Source organism: Dermochelys coriacea, chromosome 14 (assembly GCF_009764565.3).
Source record: "Dermochelys coriacea isolate rDerCor1 chromosome 14, rDerCor1.pri.v4, whole genome shotgun sequence".
Lineage (NCBI taxonomy): Eukaryota > Metazoa > Chordata > Testudines > Dermochelyidae > Dermochelys > Dermochelys coriacea.
The window spans coordinates 32,056,587-32,077,161 of record NC_050081.1 but is presented as its reverse complement, the minus strand read 5'-3'; the positions used below and the strand labels follow the sequence as shown (position 1 = coordinate 32,077,161).

General features: G+C 47.6%; 1 protein-coding gene, 1 long non-coding RNA gene and 1 other non-coding gene across 5 annotated transcripts in view; 2 read left to right on the top strand and 1 right to left on the bottom strand.

The window, feature by feature from the left end:
* The first annotated feature begins 7,197 nt into the window (after positions 1-7,197).
* TRNAK-CUU lies at positions 7,198-7,270 on the top strand. The gene has a single exon. It is a non-coding gene; the product is annotated as a tRNA-Lys (tRNA).
* Positions 7,271-11,373: 4,103 nt separating this feature from the next.
* The window catches only part of LOC119842529, a 30,073-nt gene continuing 20,871 nt past the window's right edge, over positions 11,374-20,575 (bottom strand). For 2 of the 3 annotated variants that reach the window (XR_006275633.1, XR_005288760.2), the window contains 2 exons: positions 19,378-19,481; positions 11,374-13,675 (listed from right to left, as the gene is read on the bottom strand). This is a non-coding gene — a long non-coding RNA (uncharacterized LOC119842529). The remainder of the gene's footprint in view (positions 13,676-19,377; positions 19,482-20,575) is intronic. The other variant, XR_005288761.2, reaches the window with a different exon arrangement.
* The window catches only part of LOC119842527 (E3 ubiquitin-protein ligase TRIM7-like), a 28,069-nt gene continuing 27,389 nt past the window's right edge, over positions 19,896-20,575 (top strand). The window contains 1 exon segment of the mRNA XM_043497166.1: positions 19,896-20,116. The gene's annotated coding sequence lies outside the window, so the exon portion shown is untranslated.

Genomic DNA, 20,575 nt, shown 5'->3' with positions numbered 1-20,575 from the left:
GGGCAGCAGAGGGTGAGGGGGGGAAGGGGTGGCTATACTGTATAATGGGCACTAGGGGCAGCAGAGGGTGAGGGGTGGGGAAGGGGCGGCTGTACTGTATAATGGGCACTAGGGGCAGCAGAGGGTGAGGGGTGGGGAAGGGGCGGCTATACTGTATAATGGGCACTAGGGCAGCAAAGGGTGAGGGGTGGGGAAGGGGCGGCAATACAGATAAGGGTAGGGGTGTGGCCTAGCCAGAGGAGGGGCGGGGTCTGTGTCTGAGCTGGCACAAGAAGGGCAGGGTAGGGGCGGGGCTGAGCTGCTGGCAGGGCCGTGTCCAAGGCAGGGAGCTGATGGGCTCAGGCCAGGTCCGAAGAGCAGAGGGGGCTCCATTGATGCAGTGGGAAGCGTTGAGGTTGGGTGGCCAGGGAGAGAGCAATGGCGGAGAGCGGCAGGGAAGCGGGGGGGGGAGCTCAGGGGAAGGCAGGGAGCCCTGAGGCAGGGGGTAAGAGACAGGTCACACTGAGGTGGGAGGTGAGAGATGGGGGGACTCAGGCTGAGGCGGGTAGGGTTGAGGTGAGAGACATTCTGCTTGCAATGCAGCCCGAGACTCCCCTGACTCCCCCCGCATACCACTTGCTCCTCTCAGCCGGCTGGCCGAGGGCTCCTCTCCGACCCCTGTCCCACCCCGTGCTCCTCTCAGCCCCCTGGCTGGACCCCAGTGGACCTCTAGCTCCGGGCAGTATCTGCTTCCCACACCTGTGGGGCCCCCCCGTCTCCCCGGAGCTGAGCCACCTGGGACTGGTGCAGAAGCCTGGCCAGTCTCAGCCAGGTGTGTTGCGGGGTGGAGAACAGTGTGGGGAGCTTGGCTTCAGGCAAGTGCATCTTGAGGGACCCCAGGCGGGGCAAGTCCTGGCCTGGCTGATCAAGCCACTCCTGAGGGGCCTGAGCGATTCCCGGCCCTGGGACCAGCGCTGGCTGCGCTGCCAGCTCAGCCTGCAGACACAGTTGCCTCCTAGCAGGGCCGGTGCGTGCGACCGGGATGCAGGGCTTGGGGGAGTGGGTCTGTGGGGAGTCTGGGGGGGGGTTCTGGGCTGTGAAGGGGCAGGGAAGATCTGTGTGTGTTGGGGCACTAGGGAGTGGGGGTTCTGTGTGGGGGAGGTGCTGAGCAGTTGTGTGGGGCTGTGGGCAGGGGTGGTGTTGTGCAGGGCGCTGTGCATTTGTGAGTGGGTCGGGGGGAGCACTGGGCATAGTGGGTCCAGGGGGCCTCTGGCCATAAGGAGTCGAGGGGGTGGGGGGATGGCTGTGTGGTGTGGCATGGGCCTGCCCCTGAGGGGAAGGGGCATGCTGGCAGCACAGGGCCGGGCAGGCATCTGGCAGCTGACAGTTTGTAATAGTGCCCTTGCATTGGCCCCATTGCCTCTGGCTGGCCTCTCACTCCAGGGACGAGCTCCCAGTGCCATGCTCCATTGGATCCATGGGGGCCCACAAATATGTTTGGTGCTGGGTCCACCAGAGGTTAATCTGGCCCTGATCACCAGGGTTAAGGTCTGAGTCCTTTTAGCTTCTTCACATCATGCTTCTTTCGCATGCTAGTGAGAGTGACTGACCTGTCGTTAGGGTGCATGTCAGGAGCTTCCCTCTCTTTTATGGGATAGATTGAGGCCTTTGGAACCTTGACTCTGGAACCTGTCTGTAATTCAGGGCAAGGTCTCTGCCCTTTGGTCTCATGGCATTAGGCCCCTGTATCTGGCTAATTGGAATGGACCACCCTGTAATTCAGGGGCACAAGGAATCCCTCTTGTTTAGAGGCATCTTAGTGCCAATGGTACTCCAATGTCCCTGTAATTTGGATTCAGGTCTTTGCCCTTTTGGCATTATGGCCTGTTGGCAACCTAGCCAGTGAGACTAGGCCAAATCTGGACCTCTTGGCTTTAGAATAGGATTTCTTTTGTAGTTTGGTCTGCCAGAGAAGGCTACCCTAAGGCTACCTTAACACACTCTCTCTCTCTCTCTCTCTCTCTGTTTCCAGCAACTCCCAGGACAAATGGACAAGAAAAAGGAAGTGTCGTCTAAGAAACAGAGAGCTCCTCAGAGAAAACAAGCCACCAAAGATGGAGGAGGAGGAAAGGGACTCTGGGCAGAGTGAGCACCTTGTGATTAGGGCTTGGGTCACATAGCTGTAGTCTGTAGGGATAGTGGAGCTTTAATACCTTGAGCAGTGTGACCTCCTTGTAACAAGGGTTAAGATCTTGGCTCACTTAGCCTCTTGGCATTATGCTTCTTCAGCTGTCTAGTGAGAGTGTCCTGTAATGTCCCTGTAATTAGAGTACAAGTCACGTTTCTGTCGCTTCTGGGGGATATTGAGCTCTTTGGAACCCTGAGCAGCCTGACTGCCCTGTAATTCAAGGTAAGGTCTCTGCCCTTTTGTCTCATGGCATTGGGCCCCTGTAGCCAGCTAATGTAAATGGGCCACTCTGTAATTCAGGGGGACGGTGGAATCCCACCGCTTAGAAGGGATTTAGAGCTCTCTTAGTGCCGTTGGTACTGCGACCTCCCTGTAATTTGGGTTCAGGTCTTTAACCTTTTGGCATTATGGCCCATTGGCAGTCTGGCCACTGTGACTACCCTGTAACTAGGGTGTAGGTCACATCTCGCCTGGTGATGAGAGCACCATGAGGTACCATGATCAGCCTGACCACCCTGTAACTAGGGTTCAGGTCTCCACCTTTCTTCTTTCAAATGGTGATTATTCCCTTAAACAGATAAGATGAGTGACTGCTCTGTCATTAGGGTTCAGGTCACAGCCCCATTTTCCTACAGGAAAATTAGGATTGCCTTGGCTGTGATGGACCTCCCTGCCTCTAGGGTTTAAGTCTTTTCCCTTTTGCTGCTTTGGGTTTTTAGGCTACTCTGTTTGAGTCCTCCCTTTAATTTGGGACCAGGACTCATCCCTCTTGCCCTGATGGAGGGGAGCAGAGCTGGTCCCACTTAAGACAGCAGGTTAAATATCCTGTAATGACACATTCTTTTTCTGTTCTGGGAAATCTTCCTTTGATGGGATGTATGTGTTTGTCAGAGAATGTGACGTGTGGGCATGAAAGGTGATTTTTAAGTTTCCTTTTTAAATTGCTGCAACGTTTTTTCGTTACTCTTCCCAGAATCGGAAAAAGAACTATGTCTACACAGATATATTTATCTTTCCCCTCCAAATCTGAAGGGTTATGCGAGGGTTGAGATCTTGTCCCTTTTTTCCTAGGGGAGGGATAGACCTCTTTTAAAACCTTAAGCAGCAAGACCAGTCTCTGTCCTGTTGAGGAGGATAAAAGTCTCAGGGAAGGAGAACACCAAATTGGAGCAGAGAGAAACAATCCGATAATAAAAGGAGTACTTGTGGTACCTTAGAGACTAACAAATTTATTAGAGTATAAGCTTTCGTGAGCTACAGCTCACTTCATCGGATGCATCCAATAATAGGGATCCTCCTTTCAGATGACATCACAGCATCCTCTCACACTGAGGACAGCCCAGTTAGAAGGAAGAGACAGGTAATAGTAAAGTGGGATTTGATTATTAGAAATACAGATAGTTGGCTTTGCGATGACCGGGAGAACCGCATGGTGAGTTGCCTGCTGGGTGTGAAGGTTGCAGATCGCTCAAGAGATCTAGACAGGCAAATGTCCAGTGCAGGGAAGGAGCTGGTGGTCATGTACACATAGGTACCAATGACACAGGAAAAGGTGGGAGAGGTGTCCTGGAGGCCAAATTTAGGCTGCTAGGAAAGAGGTTAAAGTACAGGACCTCCATGGTGGCATTCTCTGAAGTGCTCCCAGTTCCACACACAGGGCCAGGTAGAACCACAGGGTCTCAATGTATGGATGGGATAATGGTATAGGGAGGAGCAGGGCTGGCTCCAAGCAATGCATCCGATGAAGTGAGCTGTAGCTCACAAAAGCTTATGCTCAAATAAATTTTAGTCTTTAAGGTGCCACAAGTACTCCTTTTCTTCTTACTACAAAGAATACACCTTATCCACCCTAGCTTTCTTTAACATGTTTTGGGCTGTTCAGGGAGGCCAAGATGGTACATGTCTTTCCACTCCTAGAGCCCTTTTACAGCACAGATGATTTGTATACACATTCACCCTAAGCCAAATTTGCAGGTTTTCTGGAGCCTTGTGAGTTCTGAGGTGTTTTAATCTCCCTGCTGACTTATTATGAGAATAAAAGATGGACACCAGAACTGAGGCAGAATACAGACACAGCATTATGAGAAAACAATGGTGAACCTCAAACTCCTGCAGTGTAGGCTACATAGTCAAGTAGCCAGCACCCACCAACTGTACCAGGTTTTTTTTTCAAAATAGCTCAGCACTGAGTGAAAAACTGGCCATAAATTTAGGTGCGTAACTGGGAGCTGAGTTCTTCTTAAAATCTGGCTCTAGTGGTGGAAGTGAGATCTTCTGAAAATTCTGGTCAATGTGTCTGGAAGCTCTAAGAACCGTCACAGCTTTTAACATATGCTAGAACATGATGAAAAAACCTTCCTTCTGTTGAACTCAGTAGAGATTTTGTCCTTGATCCCAGGTTTCAACAAAATTGATTTTATTTTTATATGCAATGTGAAACAAACACCGCTCCGTAGACATTTGGACAGAGCGAAAGAAATAGACCTGACACTAACCCACATTGCCTTGCATGTGTAGCCCCCTGAGCAAGATGGTAGCCAGTATCCTACAGGTGGAAGGCTATGCACTATTGTTCACCTTCAGAACCCTTCAGCAGTTAGACCTCAGGAATGGAAGAGGCCAATGATCCTGAATCTCTCCAGATGGTTAATTTTGAAGACTTGTCTGTAGAGCTGGGTGAAAGGTTTTTCAATGAATATTTTATTTACTGAAGTATTTTGACTGACAAAAATGATTATTTTTTTTTAGTTTTGTTTCAACAAGAAAACTGGAAAAAAAATAATCTTGGGTCAACCTGGATTGTTATTATTATTGTTATTATAATTTGGTTAGGCTAGCTAGCAAGCAAAAGGATAAGTGATTTGCACAGCTCTATTTGTATAAAAGGTCCACAGTGGGAACATTCTGCTCTGAGGCACCCAGAGAACCATTTTGAAATGGTCTCCAAAGCCCTTCCAGCACCAGGAAGAAGTAGGGGGCGTCTGGAAAAACTAATGTTTTTCTTTCAAAGAGAAGCAAAGGAATAACTGTTGGAAAGCTTCTTTTTTCCCTGACTGAGAATTGAACCCAGAAAACAGAGGTAGGAAGCACCAAAGCCTAACCACTAGACCACAAGGGAAGTGGTAGTATAGATTTTTGTTATCTCTAGTTTCTCAGGCTACCTTGTCTCCAAGTTGTAAAGTTGGCCATTCTCCATAAGGGACAACAACAGGGAGTGAAGGAACCTCAGGGTCACAGCCTGAGCCCAACCAAAGGCTACTGAAACAAACTCCACTTAAGCTTCAGCTTCCTACAGCAGGACCACAAGAGCAACACAAACAAATCTCAAGAGGAACAAGCCTCCTCTACTTTCATTTACCCCAACGCAACCCACTCAGCTTCTTCTGCCTGCCTAGAGCCTCTTCCAAGAAGACACATGGAGCTGACAGTAATTCTGTTCCAGAAGCTAAGGGCGGGGTTTTGATACCACCTGACAGGAGTTTGATTGTATGTAAAGGGACCCTGAGCTTTGCCTGCCCCCTCCCTGCTCCTAATTTGTCAATTCAATGCACTCGGAAAGCAGCTAAAGGGCTGAACACCCCTACTCTCCTCTCCTTGGCCTCATTGGGTGTCCCAGGCCCTTCCCCACAAATCTGCGCCGCCCAGAGCGGGGGCAATTTGCCACAGGGGCCCCCACAAGAGTTTTCGGTGGCAGGGGTCCTTCCGCTCCATGTCTTCGGTGAAGTTCCCTGAAGACCCGGAGCGGAAGGACCCCAGCCGCCGAAGACCCCAGGCCCCCTGAATCCCCTGGGCGGCCCTGCCACAAATACTTCCATCAGAAGCTGGACTGACCCAATTACCTGCAGGTTTCCCTCACCCACCTCCTAAGGCAAACAGTCATCCCCTTCTCTGACACTCCTGGGGCCACGTTTCCTTTGAGGAGCTTCTCCCCAGAGGGACGTGATGCCCTGGAAAAATGAGTGTGGAGTGGGGGGAACCGGCTTGTCTGCCCCTTCTTGGGAAGCGGTGGCTTTCCCACATTAGATCAGTCAAACAGCCCTCTCCAGGAGTTCATCTATTTCTAGGGCATGATACTAACAAACAGCACAGACCGAAGGGGTCTGTTCACATTAAACGGCATCTCAACAGGATGATGGGGGGGAAAGTTAAATGACTTGACGTCACTTGAGCAAGTGAATAATGACTCTCAGTGCCCCAAAAGGTTAATTGTCTTACTCTTTCCTTAGCAGCTGAGATCACGTCTTTTAATGTCTGCAGTGAAAAACACGTGAAATGAAACCAATTCTATTTTGCATTATTAAAGTTTTATCCCGTTGCGTATAGTTCGAATCCAAAACCAAACCATTTCCCCTAAGACCCGGTTCCTAGATCCTGGGAAAGCGCCAGGAGCACTGGCTGAGAGATTTCCGAATTGTTTTGGTTAGAGGCGAGAGGGATGATTTCCCTGGGTGTGAGGGAGACGGAAAGAGGCAGCTCAACGTTCATATTGTTTTTATTTCCTAAATCCTGTTGACAAAGAGTTTTATCTGCTACACCCTGAAGGCCCCACAGCTGCTGCTTGGAGACGTTATTCTATTGAGATATCTCTCTTGTTAACATAACCAAAGGGGAAACTGTGCTAGTTTAATGAATTAACTGAGTTCTTCTTATTCCCTTTACTGTTAATATAGGGTTGAATAAAGGAGGATAGAGGGGGTAGGGGAATACACCTTTTAGGGAGTGTCAGGTTTGTGAATGAAGAGAAGCAGAAAAGGAGAAAGTGAAACTGGCTTTCATTACACTAACACAGCCCTATTTAAGACGGGAGTTGGCTTGTGGTGTGTAAAGCAGAGAGGTGGGGGTGATCCAGCATGCTTTGGCTATCCGGTAGTGAACCCCCCAAGCGCCTGGAGCCTTGTAACAGTTCCTATTTAGAACAGGGTGAAAGAACCAGGAAAGAAGGCTACTGTCAGAAACAACATCTCAGAGCCCAAACTTCCATAGGGCTCATTCCACATTGTCACTAAGCATGGAACAGACTTGTAAGCACAGCCCGGCTAGCTCAGTCGGTAGAGCATGAGACTCTTAATCTCAGGGTCGTGGGTTCGAGCCCCACGTTGGGCGGTATGTTTTCCTGCTTAAGGTACAGTATCATTATTTTGGTTATCCTCTCAACCTGAATTGAAATGCATTCTCTGTTCTCAGGACGATCTTAGACTGGAAATGTCTTTTCCTGTCTCTGAGCTTTAATACAACGTGAAGGGAGGACAAATTGATGGTTCCATTATGCTATGAGAGCGAGAGAGGATTTTTCTCCTCTTCTGTTCTACCCCAGACAAGAGAGGGAAAAAATAACCCTTCAGCAGCTGATTGTCCCCCTTCAGTGATCAGTACTCTACTTCTTTCTACATTGTCTCCAGCTCTGCACAGGGCTGCATATAACTACTTCCCTCTCATAGTCTCCACACAACCCTCTTTATTTTCATAGAGATTTTTTCAGGCTGAAGATTCCAACCACATTGTATTAATTCCTTGTACATTTCTGTAACTCCTTGTTACTTCATCCGTGATGATTTATAAAAACAGGCTTGAGAGTAAAACAAGATGGTAATAAACCGACTTTTTTAAATAAAAAAGACGTTCTCAATAATGAAAATTGTTTTAATTTGTTTTCTGTTTCTCTTTTATGTCAATGTACTCTGCTAAAAATATGAAAGGAACAGTAAGGAAATTAGTAGCTCAGAGCTTGTGTTAACATCATTCGAAGGAGTGTGATAGAAAAAATAAGAGTTATTTTAACTGGAGAAAGTGATGTTGTATGTTAAAAGGCTGGCTTGAAAATTTTCAATGATTATTTTCTGATTCCTAACACCTCAACCATGCCTCGACAGGAAAGCAGGGGAAATGTGATCATCAATCAATAGATGTTTCTGACATGAAAAGGGGACATGTGGCTATTTGTAGTTAGCTCAAAAGAAACTGTAAGGGGACTGTTGCCCCTTACTAACATTCAGTGCAGGTGTTTTACTTGCTAGCTCCCAGTACTAAACGGGGGAAGGGTCGATAGGAAATCAGGACCCTGAGACTGACAGTCCCCAGGAACAATGGAGAGAGGCCAGTGCTCCAGGTCAGCCTGAATGACAAGGTGGGCAGGCTAATCAGGGAGTCAGGAGGCCAGGGAGGTCCTGTCCTCCTCCGGGTGAGCTGGAATTGCCTGGGTCAGACAGAGTGGGGCTCAGCTAAGGAGAAAGCAGGGGCCCAAGCTGAGCTGGGGAGCAGAGCTGTACCAGATCCAGAGGGACCAGAAAAGCATCCCAGAGAGAGCAGACCCTGTCCTGGGAGCAGAGCTGCAGCCCCAAAGCCAGAGGCACAGCCCAGAGAGAGCAGACTTGCCCTGGGAGCAGAGCTGCAGCAACCGGAGCCAGAGGGGGCAGAAAAGCAGCCCACGAAGCAGGTCAGTGCTGGGAGCAGAGTCACAGAAGCAGCCTGCAGGGCAGACCTGTCCTGGGAGGAGAGCTGCAGCAACCAGAGCGGCCAGAGAAGCAGCCCAGGGAGCTGAATGCAGAGCAACAGCCGTGCTGAGGCAGAGTGGGGCTGAAGCTGAGACAGATTGGAGCTGGAGCTGGAGCTGGAGCTGGGGCTGGGGCTGGAGCAGTCTGGAGCTGGGTGCGGTGAGCAGCTGGGAAGTGCGAGGGGGGACCCTGGTCAGCGGGTCCAGCACAGGGAGACGCCTCAGCCAGGAGGCTCAGCAGGCCAGACTCAGAGGGGGATTGGTAACCCCGACAGGGCGGGGGAAACGCTGGGAAGAAGGGCCCTGCCACCTAGAGCCTGAGAGCGTTTGGACACCATCAGAGCGAGTGTCCAGCCCACAGCATCCCTGCGGCACAGCCGGGGCCTGAGAAGAAGTCTCAAGGAACAGACTGTTAACTGCCCGGACGTTCCAGAGACGCTGTTTGTGATGTTCCCTGCCACAGAGCGGGGTGATGTGTTTCCTTAAACCTTTCCCATTATTCCTTATTTTTTTTAAATTAATGGTTGATTAAATAACTTGTATTTGCTTTAAATTGTATGTAATGATCAGTGGGTCAGGGAAGTGCCCAGTGCAGAGAGAGTACCCCGGAGTGGGGACACCCTAGCCCCTATGCTAGGTGACCACAGCAGGGTTGGGGGTCGAGCCCCCCAGAAATCCTGGGCCCAGCCTTGTTGGGGTTATGAGGACTCTGCCAGCAGGAGAGTGGAAGGGGAGTCCTCAAAGGCAGGGAGGCCTCTGTATAAAGGAAGTGGGAGTGAGGACTCAGATCCTTTCACTGGCCCACTTCACCGGGGTAGTGCAGAAGCCAGGAAAGTTCCAAGCAGGGGAAATGTGATCATCAGTCAATAGATGTTTCTGACATGAAAAGGGGACATGAGGCTATTTGTAGTTAGCTCAAAAGAAACAAAAGAGGGAGAAACTGCTAGCTGGGAGCTAAATATGCAGAACCAAGGATTGGGATTCTTCTAGGCTCCCAAATGATGGTCTATTTTTTCCCTGAAAGTGCAGGCAAATCCCCACCTTTAGGGTCTTGTATCTTGAAGGAAAACACAGAGAGAGTTGGTGCCTAGATCTAGAACAGAACAACCTTGGAGATAGAAAACAAAGATTAAATATCCATATATACTGACCTAGAAGGATAATGGACATTAGAGATTCTCATCTCACAAAAGGTCTGGTATAACCCACATTATTAGGAGGGTTTTTTAAAAAATATGATTTATATATTGTATCCCTGGTTTTCAGAAGGACAGAACACTGCATGGCTGGCATGCCTTTCTTTGGAACACTGGATTGAACTGATTTCTGTGTTTGGTGTCAGGATATATCATAGAGAAAAAGGAACCTTTGAATTATTTTGGCTTCCTCTGCAGAACTGGGACAAGGGCAGAAGGTATGTCGTACACCAATAACAATTTATTGTAACTGCAGATACTGGTGGTCTTTAGTCCTTCTCCCATTCTGTCTCTGTGACTCCCCAACAAGTGGGTGGAGTTGGACTGATGGGCTCAGAACAGAACATTCATGGAGGATCCATGTGTTGAGTACTCTAGGACGATTCTGTCAGGGGATGAGGATAGATTCCCCAGCCCCAGATGGCCTTTGGCTCTGTACTATCAGATCCCAAAGACCATAGGGGATCTGAAAGAAGCCAGGGTCTTCTGCAGAGAGGACATGTATCTGCATCCTCATTCTGATCCATCCCTCTGTCTCCATGAATGGATTGTTTCAAGGATGAGTTCCCTGGCACACAGTGCTCAATGGAAGTTAACTCTCCATTTTTTCCCCCATCAGTGCTTCAAGGTGGGCAATGCCTGTCCTCCTGGTCTCCATTGTATCCCTGCCCCACTTCTCCTCAGGTGTGTATTCCCAGCTCCATGGTGGGGACTGACTCCCTAGCATGCAGGAAGGCTGGGATCTGCAGAGAGAGGACCATTCAAATGGGTAGTTCTTTCCAGGCGATCAAGGAATCAACTCACATACGGTATGTATTCGCTGCAGAGTTAGTCCAGGTGGTTGGTGCTTGGGTTTTAGCCTAGTCACATGGCAAATCTGTACCCAAATGACTGTGTCCACACTCAACTATGTGTCTGGGAGAATGGCCTATGGTTCTTTGGCTGTAGTAAGCTGAGTCACTCAGTGATTCTTTCCCCATGAATTCCCAGTGGGCAGGATTGAATTGTGCCTGTCCTTCTGGGAACATGTGGGGAGGGGGCATGTGAGAAGGAGTTGTAGGACTATCACCACTCAAGTGGTTTAGCCCAGCGGTTTTCAACCAGGGGGCCGCAAGCAGGTTTCAGGGGGGCCGCAAAGCAGGGCCAGTGTTAGACTTGCTGGGGCCCAGGGCAGAAAGCTGAAGCCTCGCAGTGTGGGGCTGAAATCTAGGGCTTCCAACCATGCCACCTGGGGCTGAAGCCAAAGCCTGAGCAACTTAGCTTTATGGGGACCCCTGCGGCATGGGGCCCTGGGCAATTGCCCTGCTTGCTACCCCCTAATGCCGGTCCCATCCCCGGTCCTCATCCCCAGTCCTCTCCCTCCTGCCCAGGGCCTTCTGCACACCACTGAATAACTGTTCCGTGGTATGCAGGAGGTGCTGGGAGGGAGGGGGAAGGAGGGGGCTTGGCTGCCGGTGGGTGCTAAGCACCTGCTCATTTTTTTTTCTGTGGGTGCTCCAGCCCTGGAGCACCCACGGAGTCAGCGCCTATGAACTGGAGTTCTACTAACCCTGGCCTTGCATGGCAGTGTAGACATACATAGAGTTAACTTATCTGTGTTTGGGAAGCATGGTGCTGGAAAGGAGGGCGAGGCGCCTGATTACTCAGGTGCAGGGTGTGTGGGGGAAAGCATTGTTCCAGGGAAACAATATCCCCACCCCCACCCCCGGGACTGAACAACCTGTGACCATTGGTTCAAACAGAATTATTTTGTTTGTAGAGCTGTGGTGGATCTTGTGAGAAGGCAGGCAGAGACCTTGAGACGGGCAGACACTCGGACTTCAGTTTGCCAGCAGGCTGCTTGGCTGGATATCGCATGGTAAGAGATCCCCCAATAAGATTTGAATTGCATTTGACTTTTCTACATAAAGTGTTCATCATCTTTCTTCTTCTTCCTATGCTGGGCTCCAGCTAACACCTGTAGCTTTCATTAGGCCTGTTTAAAGAATATTAACTGCACAAGATTCACCCTCTAAAATCAGTGAAAGCAGAACACGGCTCCGACTGTTCTGTGTTGCTTTTATACCAAAGGTCAAGACACACTTTTATTACAGAAGGTGATGTTTCATAGGCAGCTGCTTAAGTACAGGATCAGCTAGGGTGTTCTACATGAGCCTGCTTAGCTCAGTTAGTAAAGCATAGGAGTTCTAATATAAAGTTTGTAGGACTTAGCCCTGTGTTGGGTGGAGGGTATTTAATCATTCCAAGGTCAATACAAATTTTCAAATGGGCTGCACCCCCAACATTTTGCACATTCATGCACTTGCCTGTCTTTGGTCTTATAAATGTGTCCTGGTGACGGGTCATTTGCTGGCAGGTCCTGCCGTCCCCTCCAGTAGGGGAAGCTTAGACTAGTAATTTCTAGGGTGGTCAAAATACCTTCTTTGGTAGCAGCTCCAGAGAAAGAGGAAACCTTTGGTTCTAGCAAGTCCTTTGTCTTGCATGAAGTCCAGTAACTCATAAGAGAACATTATTTTCTACTTGTAGCATGGAGTTCAGCAGCTAAATTATTGGCACTGAAGGTGGCTTTTGTGTTTGCTTCAGGGCTTGGAGCTCATCCAAAGGGAGCAGGGGATGTTTATCGTAAGAGATGACTGAATAGAAAAGTAAAGATGATTCAAGCCAGGGCACTCATGGGCCCTGGGAAGATGGATTACAAAACAGGGAGGGCCAGATCCTTAGTTGACCTAAACAAATTTAGGACCATTGACTTCAAAGGAGTTATGCTGATTTACAGCACTGAGGATCTGAGCCAGAAGAGCGCACCCATCTGTGTATTTTCTGCCCTATGTGCTCATGACTATATTCGTTTCTTTCTTTCTTTCTTTCTTTCTTATGAAACATACCAGCAAACTTCCCAGTATTTGTTTAAAAGGAAAATATGAAAAACGGATTTACTCCCAGTCTAACTCTAGATCTTCTCTCTATCAGGCTAAAAAAATTCTAGTCCCTGAAATCTCTCATCATATTACTCTGACCAGTTTTGCTGACCTACTCTGGACCTTTTCCAAGCCAAAAATAAATCCCTCCAGGGAAGGAATCACTAGGTGAAACTCTACATCTTGTGCTATGCTGAAAGTAAGACTAAATGATCACAATCATCCCTTTTCACCTTAAAATCTGAATCTCAGCTACATCTTTCTTAAAGGGAGCTGATCAGAATGAGACATGTGGCCCCAGATTATATTTGTCAGCAGCATTTTATTATGGTTTGTTGGCTGATTTGCGATTGGGATAGAGCTCCAAAAGAAAAATAGCCGTTGTTGCAAAAATTCTCCACGGTTTGTTAATTACATTCATGTGGTCAGAGCCTCAGCTTCATGCCTATTCAAAAAGATTGTTAATGAAAGAAAATATAAAGGAAGACAGGTCCGGCTATTGTGTGTGATCATTGGAGGCTTCCTTCACAACCTTTTTGGAAATGTGATGACCACTGAGCTTTTCTTGGGGGAAGTCAGAAGGTCCCTGGAGCAGGCAATTTGTACTCTTTACTGTAAAGCAATTTTAAAACTCACTTTTCCCACCCTACAATAGGGCAGGCACCGCATAAGCTGACAGGATCAGAGAAAGCAAGACTGAAACTCTGCTCCACCACAGCCAGTTCTGGAGATATCCCTGTGTTCTGCTGACGCACACTCAGGCTGTCGGGTTCATCTTGCCTCTTTCTCTGCTGACATGAAGGTTTTTTTCGTGGGACTTGCCACTCTCTTGTGCTTTGCAGGAGGTAAGTCCAGGACAAAAGTTGAATTAAATTGAATTTTTTAAACGAACAGCATCCAGATGCTAGAACAGAATTCAGATATGAATTTCCAATGGGCTGGTTGTTAAACACTGCAGAACAAGGGTTTGTTTAGCTTATAAAGAAAGGCTAATCCATTGGCTTGGGTTCAATTCCATGTTCTGTCCATGCCTTAGCCCCAGTTCCTCAACAGTATTTAGGTGTCTTATTCCCATTGTTTTCATTTTCTTTCTTTGATTGATTGATTCCAATACCTTTTGAGCAGGGCGTAAATTCTCATACAGTATTTCCCGGAGCCTCATTCTCCGCCCACCCTATTTGGGGCTCCGGGTTTCAGTCATGGGGCAGGTTCAGGAGCGACAGATTCTTCCTAAAAGTGTGTGTGCGGGGAGGGGGGTCCATAATGCCTTGCCCACTCCAGGGCCCCACACCCTTACACCTGAGCCCTGCTGGGGAGCCCAGGCCCCTCCATCTGCCTTCTTAATGGCATATCTTCTAATAGAGTTAGACTGTCTCTTTCTATCACCCATCCCTCTATTCCCTTTTCTATTATTATTATTATTATTCAACTCCCGGCCCATGTCTCCACCCCCCAGACTCCCTGCCCAGAGCAGATGGAGAGTCCGAAGCTCCCCACAGCTGCTCACATGGCTCTTATTCCAACCCAGCTTCGGCTTCTGGCCCAGCCTAGGGGCTGGGCTTCAGGGGGAAGAGGAGGGGCAGGGGGCCAGGGCGAAAAGTGGACAAGCCATGGCCCCTTGGCCCACCCCATTCCGGCACCCCTGAGCAGGTATCTGGGGCTTTAGCCTCGTGAGTTTGCTAAGGTTTGGGGCTTCTGTGGCACTCCAGGGCTCAGGGCTTTAGTCCCTGGGGGCATGCCAGGACTCAGGGTTTCAGCTCCACAGGAAGTGCCAGGGCTCAGGCCTTGAAAATATTTACCAAAGCTTTATTCCGGAGAGCTCTAATCCCTGCCTTGGAGGCTCCGGGTTGTAGGGCTGGTCTACACTGAACAGTCCACAGCCCTGAGAGATGTAGTTAAGCCAACCGAACCCCTGGTTCAGACAGTGAAAGACACAGCTGTAGGGCTTGTCTACATTTAAAATGCTACACCCGTGCCGTGGCAGCTATGCCACTGTAGTGCTTCAGTATAGACACTATCTACGCCAACAAGAGGGGTTCTCCCATTGGCAAAGGTAATCCACCTCCCTGAGAGGTGGTAGCTAGGTCGCCAGGAGAATTCTTCTGTTGACCCAGCGCTGTCTACATTGTCTTAACAACGCTTCTCTGAGGTGTGGATATTTCACACCCCTGTTCAAAGATATTGGAATCACTCAAAGAAAGAAATTGAAAACAATGGGAATAAAACACCTAAAGATTTCAATAAAGATTATGTCCTGGGATGAAACCTCCAGGAATACATCCAACCAAAATTGGCAACCCTAGTTAGTGTAGACCAGGCCCTTGTCTTTCTAGGCTTGTTTCCCACTGGTAAAACAGCACTTCCCTGTCTTGTATGGGTGTTGTGAGGATAAATGAATTAAAGACTTGAGGTACTAAGAGAGTATGGTAATGGGGCCCGTATAAATTCCTAAGACATCTAGAGAGAGAGCTGTATCTGCTCAACCTCCAGGAAGTGTAAGATATATGACCGGGACCAACAAACTGACACCTTTAATGGGTCTCCCTCGTGGACAAAGTGTGAAATGCTGTCTAAACCTTACCAACTATTGTTTTTCTTTGGAGCAGTACTGGGGCTTGTGCTGTGGGTCTGCTCCTACACCCATTGACTTCAACAGCCAATGCTCCATTATGCCACCCCACTCACTGTCAGATGAAGCCCTGAGTTGTTTCTTCTGTTTATCTGACATAGCGGAGGCTCTGCGCTGCAATGTCTGCAAACGCAAGTTTCTGCTCTTTGGATGCGTTCAGGGATCAGGTGAAACGACGTGTGGATGGAGGGAGAGATGTGTGAACATTAAAGCTTCTCTTGGTATGTATGGATTTCAAGGACTACTGACATCGAACTGTGTACTTATAGTGGGGTTATCCCAGTAGCAAAAGTTGTGCAGCCACAGACTTGATGGACAGGGGAGCAACAGTCAGACTGGGATATGGGGAGGGGGAAAGTTGAAAGAAAGCAGCAATTGCTTTCTTTGCAAGCATTGCCCACAACTCCAAATTCAATCCACAATCTCAGACTCAACAGAAATACTCATGGCACACTGATGTCATAGTTCATGACTCAGCCTTCTAGTTGTGATAATAACAACATCAATTGTGCATGAAGTAGAGTCCATTGGTGTATTTTTTGCAGGCCTGGGGTCTTGCTGTGTCACTTAGAAGTCACTTGTCTTTCTGTTACACAGCTTTCTGCTACACAAAGTTGTCTGGGACTGAGTGTAGCAGAGCTGGTCAAAGTATTTATTTTTAACTGCAGAAGGTGATGCTGGTGCGGGACTGTTCTAGACCAGTGGCTCTGAACCTTTCCAGACTACTGTACCCCTTTCAGAAGTCTGATTTGTCTGGCATACCCCCAAGTTTCACTTCACTTAAAAACTACTTTGCTTGCAAAATCAGACGTAAAAATACAAATGTGTCACAGCCACTATTACTGAAAAATTGCTGACTTTCTCATTTTTACCATATAATTATTAAATAAATGAATTGGAATATAAATATTTTACTTACTTTTCAGTGTATAATATATAGAGTAGTATAAATAAGTCATTGTCTGTATGAAATTTTAGCCTGTACTAACTTCACTAGTGCTTTTTATGTAGCCTATTGTAAAACAAATATCTAGATGAGTCGATGTGTCCTCTGGGAGACCCCTGTTTACCCCCAGGGGTACACATACCCCTCATTGAGATCCATTATTCGAGAGAGAGTTTGATGGACAGATGGTGGTTGTCGAAGTTGTTGAAACTTGAAAGCTTGTGTCAGGGCCGTCCCTAGCCATTTTGGTGCCCTAAGCACCCCCCGCTGCAGGGGTGTATGTGGCCTCAGGCCTCTGCAGGGGAGCAGGAGCAGGCTTGGGGGCAGGGGGGAAACCACCCCCCAGCAAGAGCCGGCAGAGCGGAGCAAGTTGAGGCTGGGTTGTTCCACTTTCTGCCGCCCAGTGAGTGCAGGGCAGGCCCGACCCCACACTCATGGGACGGTGGGAAGCAGAGTGACCCAGCCCTAGCCCACTCTGCTCTGCTCCCCTGGCTCCCAGCCTTGGCGCTTGGGGGGCAGGGGGAATCGGTCCCCAGCATTCACCAACGGTACAGCTGGGAGCCGGTGGCACAGTGTGGGCTGGGGCTGAGTCGCTCCACTTATCGCTGCCAGGTGAGTGCAGGCCCGACCCCTACCTCAGCCCTCATGGGAAGGGGTGGAGCGGGGCTGGAGCAACACGCAGCTGCATAGGGCACCAGGAAATTTGCCTGACCTGTCCCCCAAATAATTCCTAGAGCAGATCTTTTAGAAAATCGTCCAAACTTGATTTAAAAATTGCAAGAGATGGAGAATTCACCATGAACCTTGTTGTTCCAATGGGTAATTACTCTCACTATTAATTTTTTTTTTTTGCCTTATTTCCAGACTGAATTTATCTAGCTTCAATTTCCAGCCATTGGATGGTGTTAGACTAGTGGTTCTCAACCAGGGGTACGTGTACCTCCTGGGGCTATGCAGAGGTTTTCCAGGGGGTACATCAGCTCATCTAGATATTTGCCTAGTTTTACAACAAGCTACATAAAAAGCACTAGCGAAGTCAGGACAATCTAAAACTTCATACAGACCATGACTTGTTTATACAGCTCTATGTACTATACACTAAAATGTAAGTACAATATTTATATCCCAACTACTTTATTTTATAATCATATGGTAAAAATGAGAAAGTCAGCAATTTTCCAGTAATAATGTGCTGTGACACTTTTGTATTTTCATGTCTGATTTTGTAAGCAAGTTGTTTTCAAGTGAGGTGAAGCTTGGGGGTAGGCAAGACAAATCAGACTCCTGAAAGGGATACAGTAGTCTGGAAATGTTGAGAGCTGCTGTGTTAGACTTTTCTCTGCTAGATGGAAGAGCCCATTATCAAATATTTGTTCCCCATGTAGGTACTTATAGACTATAATCAAATCAGCCTTCCTCTGAACTCCCTGTTCTGCAGTATCCTCAGTGACATGGAGTAATGAGTGCAGCACACAGCCTGCACCACTGGTTTATAATAATGTCTCCCAGCTGATCATAGCAAGCTGTGCCTGAGTGAATGCATGTTTTTCTAACCATGCCCCTTTTCTATCTCTCTCCTCAGGGAAATTACCTCTCTACTACCAGCTGAACTGCACTTCAGTGCAAAATTGCGGCAAGGTGAGGACACCCGACGAATCTCACCTTACTTATGACTACACCTGCTGCAACACTGATTTCTGCAATTGAGCTGGAGGAAGGTTGAGAGGGGTGGGGGTCAGTGTCAGTGAATCAGTTCAGCTCTTAACATTTGCTGTCTCTCTTCTTCTGCATTGCAGGGAAGGGGAACAGATCATGAGCCTCTTTTTCTGTTTCTTTTAAATCCAGATTATTTTTTTTTTAAGATTCAGAGATATTTCCATTCTTCCTGGAAAATACCTCCTTTCCTGTTGTCTTTAAAGCAGGGATCATGTCTCAGAGTGATGAAGCTTGGGGTAAAATGCTCCAAAGTGTCATTGTCAGAAGCTTAATGTGGAGTATTGGAAACTGTGTTTAAAATGACATGCTTTCACTTTGTGTGAGGGGGTTGCCTGGCCCTGCAGCCAGGCTAGGGGGATCTGAGGGAAACATGTGATCTGGATGTGGTGAGATGTGCCTCTCTGGTTGTAGCCTGTTTTGTCTCTCTCTGTTTCAGAGTTCTTTTGTGTCTTATCATTCAGAATTCTAAGAAATCAAGTTGTGTTACGTTACAACCTTCCAGCAAGAATATTTATGTTCTGATCCAACTTCTCTGTGTGTATGCCATGAATATAATACCTAAGTCCCACTAACTTTCCATTTTACTCATAATCATTTTTCTTAGTTCCAAAGTCAAAAGGCCTTTAGGAATCCATGATCCACTGAAGTCAATGGGATTGAACTCATGTAACTGACAGTAGAACCGGGCCATGTGTCTATATTTCTTCTCCAGCTGGTCTTATTTATCGAGGTCTAAACTTGGCAGGTCTGATGCTGTAATGGCTGTTTAGCACACTGATCGGAGTCATCTTGCTTTTGCCTTGTACTCCCCCCCCATCTATTGGTTGTATCCACTTGTGGTGTCTCCTTCCTAAACTTAGATGGTAAGTGCTTCAGGACAGGGCCTGTTATGTGCGTGTACAGCGTCTAGCACAATGGGACCTGGGCCCCTGAGTGGGGCCTCTGGGCACTAGCACAATAAAAATAAACAATAATAATAAAATGATCTCTGTATTATGGCAGGGAGCAAACAGATTTTTGGAGCTGGGGAGCTTAAATCAACAAGAATATTCCACTTAATTTACTGTCTATTTAGATTGTGTGCTCATGATTTAGGGCTATCTGTTGCTTCACTTCTGTGTAGTATGCTGCAAAATAGGGTCTGGGTCTCAGGTGCTACTGCAATATACATAATAATAATGATCATCTTTCAAGGAAGAAATACGCACACCAGCCGTGTGTATTTAAACTGCTAAATAAATCATTCAAATGTGAAGCCACTTCAGTGTTCTGTGATTCATTTTCACCCTCTGTAAAACAGGGATAACATACTCACCTACCATGCCAGGGGTTTGGAGGCTATATCCATTAATGTTTGTAGACCATGTCAGGATTCCCCATTGGAGAAGTGCCAAACATGACAGGTGGTATTGTATGAAACTGGAAGGCAAAACAGTTTAAAAATGGAGTCAATAAGAAAATATTTTAAACACAATCCATAACTCGCCTGTGGAACTCAGTGCCACAAAGCATCACTGAGGTCAAGAGCTTGTAAAAAGGATTAGATGTTTATATAGAAAATGAGACCATCCACAATTACATCAGACAAGAAAAAAATTGATGGGATATAAATTCTGATTCTTTGGGGCATAAGCCATACAACTGGGAGAGCTCAGGGAAAAACTTCTGTGGGCATAGTTGCCCTTTAAGGCATTACTTTCACCTTGTTCTGGATGGAAGCGAAGACATGTTCAGGCTTAACTGCCATGGTCTAACAGTCTGCCATCCTAGCACAAGTAAAATTGTGTATGTGCAAGAAAATGCAAGTAAGCATGTCTGTGAGCAAATGAAAGATAAAAGGAGGCATAAAGCCGGAAGAGAACAGTTTGAACTAGCACAAAACAAATGGGGGAAGAGAGCTAATGGGAAACTTGGAGGCTAATCCATATGTATAAGGAGAGAGAGTGGAAAGTTATATATACTTGGCATAACAAAGGATCAAGGAAGCCATGAATTGACTCATCCTGGAGGTGACTGTGGTGGTACCATCCCATTTCCCAATCTGCTTCCCACTTGTAAGTAACTGATCACTGCTTACTTAATAAAGATTTGTTTGTTCCATCTACTGGGAAGTCCTTAAGCAACTGGTCATTGTCAGAAGCAGGAGAATAACTGACGAGATGGATCATGGGTCTAACCAGGTCTGTCAATTCCTGCGCTCCTATGAAAGGTGATATCATTTGAGGGCTTAGGCACTGGGGAGGTGAAATGTACTCCCTCCGTGGGACAACGTCTGGGCTTCCCTGCTTTGCATTCATGCCATTGTAGCATTTTCAGCTCCCACGCCTTAAATTCAGATGGAGCTGTCCAGAGCAGAGCTCTGGTAAATATTTTCAACCCCCTAGAATTTCTATAGTGGGTTGCGGGTGGCATAAGCAGCTCTGGGAAATACTCTATGAGAATTTAAGCCCTGGTTCCCACATAAGTGAAACATCCCCTAAGTGAGGACTGATTCCCTTGGGGTGGGGGGCGCT